Below are 4289 nucleotides of genomic sequence, written 5' to 3'. Positions count from 1 at the left end.
GTTGCTGGCACTGAGATCTCCACACACACACATGCACACAGAATAGAGTTTCTCACCCAGGAAAAATAGTTAGAAATAAATTTGATATGAAGACAGGAGACACTGTGCTGATCAGGTGCAGGGCATGACCAGACAAGCCTACTGACCTGCCCCTTTTTTACATGCAACTGGTCTTTTTTATCCCTTTATACCTCTAGTTTCCTGTGTTTGCTCCTCCCCAAAACACCTAGATCTCTCTCATTCTCCACCTTTGGTTCCTCCCCTAAACATCCCATAATAAGTCTTGTGCAATCCCCAAATGCTCTTCCCCTGCATCCCATAATGTATCCCATACCCCCAGACAGTAACCCCCTCAGACTGAATCTGTCTCCAGGGATCTGCTCCCATTGACTCATCTTGCTGGTTTTCATACCTGAGCAGTGGGGCTGATGCTCTTATAACTTAAGTTATAAGTTCAGGAAAGCATATACATTAAAACTTAAGTTTTAATACATTTAGTAGCCCCCAATGTATTTTCCTTCTAGCCTCCATCTCAATACTATGTCCACTTTTGGCAACCACAACATCTGGCTGTTAGGAGTTCCACAGTTTAAGTTCCTCTTGTGTGAAGAACCACATTTTCCAGCTTGCTCTGAACCTGCTTTCTGCTAATTTCTTTTGATGCACATACTTCTTTAATGGGAGGAGAGAGTGAACAGGCACTCCCTAATTACGCTCTCCACACCACTCATCAATCCATAGACCCCCTTAGTTGACCGTGTAACAGACTGAAGAGTTCTAGCCTGAAGAGTTCTAGCCCACTTAATCATACAGAGCCTACTCCGTATCTTTGATCATCCCAGTCCCCGATCTCTGAACCTGAGTAGTTCTTCCTATTTAACTAGGGAGACAAGATCTGCCGACAGGAGGCAGCAAACTATAGTTACATGTATAGTGGTGTTCCTTATTTTGCTGCCTCTTCCTAAGGAGATAGAAACAGAGGACTCTTTTCCTATGTGTACCATTTCACTCATAAGCCATGTCAGAAGCTCTAGTTGGAAAGCACTCTAGGTGCCTTCAGATGAGTGTTCGTCATTCATGTTGGGGGGATATAAGAAGTTTTCACTTCCTGTGATTTGTTTTCTTTGCTCTATGTATTGCTTCAGGAGCTGAGTCAGCAGCGGCAAATGTGAATCAGCACCTCACCTGCCTCAGTTCACAGCCTGGACTCCTAATTTACCTTACCATCACTTTTACTAACGGAAACAGTGGAGCAGTTCCGGAGCAGATAGCAGGAGGTGAAGACCTCTTAAATAGCTCTCAAATGTATCACCAAGATCTACCTGAAGACACCCAAAGGGAGGGTGTTTTTAAACAGTCTCTTTCGGCCTGCTTTGCCAAGTGAGAACAGCAGAATCATGAAACATTTTGGATTCTCTTCCTTAATGCTGTCTTCCATAGTCCAGAGCTGCATCTCCATAAAGAACTGTATGAAAAGCAAGCAACATACGGTCAGTATTCCAGCTCTGCATTGCTTAGGAATATCATACAACTTCACTGCAGAATTTTACTAGAGAGGTCAGATAATCTGGCTTTCCCATCCCTTTACAGCTGCTGTCACGGCCTGAACAGCAGGCAGTGAAAGCTCTTTGGAGGACAGATGTGTAAGCTTTCCACACCAGCATGAACAACACAGACACCTGTTTATTAGCATGTTGTCGAGTCATACTCTCAATTATATGATGGGCTGTTATTTTTCAGCATGGTGCTGTGTTTTTCTTTTATGCTAGGTCTTTTGGGGGCATAGTACGTCAAAGAGGTGTCTTGCTGGGTGAGTTAAAACTTAAAAGGGTAAGTCTCTATCCTATTATCAGCATTTCACAAACTCAAAATAAAGCTAGTGCTGTGTCAGCAGATTAGCTGTGGAGCTAAAAGGGATAATTTCTTAAATTGCAGGGTAAGAAGAAAAAATAAAATTGGTGTCACTGCCTCAGCTGAAAAAAATGAACTGCAATTTCCTTTTCTGAAGAAGGCCTCATACTTAGTATATGTCACTTTATGCTGATTGTGAACATCAGCATTAGAAAATGAACAAAGCCATCTCATTGATGAAAATATTTAACAATTTTGTAAGACTACATGATCCATAATATTAAATTTTCTTTGTGACAAGAAATAAATGTCCCTCAATTTTTTCCATATACTGTCAAACACAAACAAGGAGTGAGGCTATCAGTAAAGGTTTTTGACAATGATAAACACACATCTATCTGACAAGCTTATGCAACACTCTTTTTCAATATCACCCACAAAGATCCTCTTGCTATGTTAAAAAAACCCTCTACACTTTTTGTTTTAACATAATATATACTAAAAGGGGAAACTATGAGATAAGAAATTCCTCTTGTCTGTTCAGATTGCATTACTCTGTAAAATGGAAAAGCTTTCATTGTTTTGTAGAACAGAAGTGCAAAGTTAAAACATGCTTTTTTAAGCAACAGTCAAATCAGGGAAACAGGAAAACAAACAAGCTACTGTTGGCAATCTCAGGAGGCATTCTGCTTGTGGAGAAGCAATAAGACTAGAATGCCTCTGAGACTATTGATGCATGACTCCTATGTCTTATTTACAACAGTGCAACACAAACTGCTGCCAGCAGGGGTGTCAGATTACTCTGGTATGAAAATGGGCAGTATCAGCGTAGCCTTTCACTAATCTAGCTCTATTTTGAGCCCTATTTGAGCGCTGTATTAGCGCTGCTTTGGGCTGGTTTCCTGGTCCACTCTGAATCATCAAAATTCATTTCTCACCAGCTGGAGGTGGCCATTCCTGGGCTCAAAGATGTCCTCCTTCTGCCAACTACTCAGGAATGATTCTGCTGATTTTTATATCAACCAGGACAGAAGAAAGAAAAAGGGGTTCAGGAGCAAGGCATGGCACAGAGGAGGGACAAAAATTCTCAATGACACAGATTAGGATGCCTGCTATCACTTTAACATAGCACCTCTCTTTGATAAGAAAATCATTTTTTAGACAAACATAACAACAATTAAATCTATGTTACTTCAATAAAGCATTTGATATGAGGTAAGTTATTACAGAAGAAGAAGGAGGAGAAGGAGGAGAAGGAGGAGAAGGAGGTTTGCTCAGTAATTCTTACGTGGGGAAGGTAGATAGGGGTGAGTAGGATTGCAGTAGAGGGAGAACTAAAGAGGTTTCTAATGGAGGTCCTCAATGGGCAGCTAAGATCCAGTCTTAAGATCCAGTTAAGTCTTAGATCCAGTTAAGATCCAATATGAGTTACTATTTCATTATGACCTTGGAAACAAAGAAAGCGTGTGCTAATGAAATTTGCAGATGGCCTGAAACAAGGCTGTATTAAATTAGAGGCAGACCAGAATATAGAAACAATTGGATGACCTCACAGACTGGAATGGAGTGAAATTAGAAACTAATAAGCAGGCAGCTACAATTTGGAAGCTCATCAGCTGGAAATATTAGTCAATTACAGAATAATTATGTAGCCCTGATAAAAGGCGCATATGATCCTAGGATGGATATTGTAAAGTATATCTAGATACCCAGTACTAATGTCATGGTGCATGGCAGCTGGAACTCTGGGTACAGTTTTGTGTGCTACTTAAGAAAGTCATGTTCAGACTGAAACAGGCACAAGCAAGAACTGTTAGGGTTATCAAGAAAATGCAGAGCCTATTTTCTTAGAGGAGACTATGATGGTTGAAGTGGCCAATCAGAGCTATTAGGAGGCTTTCTGCTGCTGCTTCCTCCATGCAGGCGAGGTGCGGCTTGCACCAAGTATTTCTTCACATCTCTGCATCTATAATGGCCAAGTAGCATACTAGGTAAGCTAGCTGACCTCCCCAAGTATGTTTTGTTGTACAGGCATTCAGGTGTTATATACACAGATTGACTGACTGGGATTTGCTACTTAGGGAGATGTAACATACACCAACTTTTTCAGTTTATCAGGGATTCATAGCTCACACTTGGAAATTTAAAAATGAATAAAAATACAAAAGGTTAAAACTCTTGTTTGTTCAAGTTAGAAATAAGTCTATCAAAACAAACAAAAGCTGGTGATAATACATGATGCTAGATTATACTTAATAATAACATTCCTTCTTAATTGTTTTGGCTGTCTTTTACACAGCTCAATGCTATGTCTTAGGGAGTAATTCATACCCCATCATCTGAACTCTGTTTCAGAGAAATGAAACTTGTCTCTGTGTTACAGCATTACAAAGCACCACCCAAAGATTCCTTGATGAGAGGGAATCTTTTGAATTATC

This window comes from Apteryx mantelli, chromosome 3, assembly GCF_036417845.1.
Source record: "Apteryx mantelli isolate bAptMan1 chromosome 3, bAptMan1.hap1, whole genome shotgun sequence".
Taxonomy (NCBI): Eukaryota; Metazoa; Chordata; class Aves; order Apterygiformes; family Apterygidae; genus Apteryx; species Apteryx mantelli.
The sequence above is the reverse complement of the archived record's forward strand: the minus strand, read 5'-3'. Positions refer to the sequence as shown.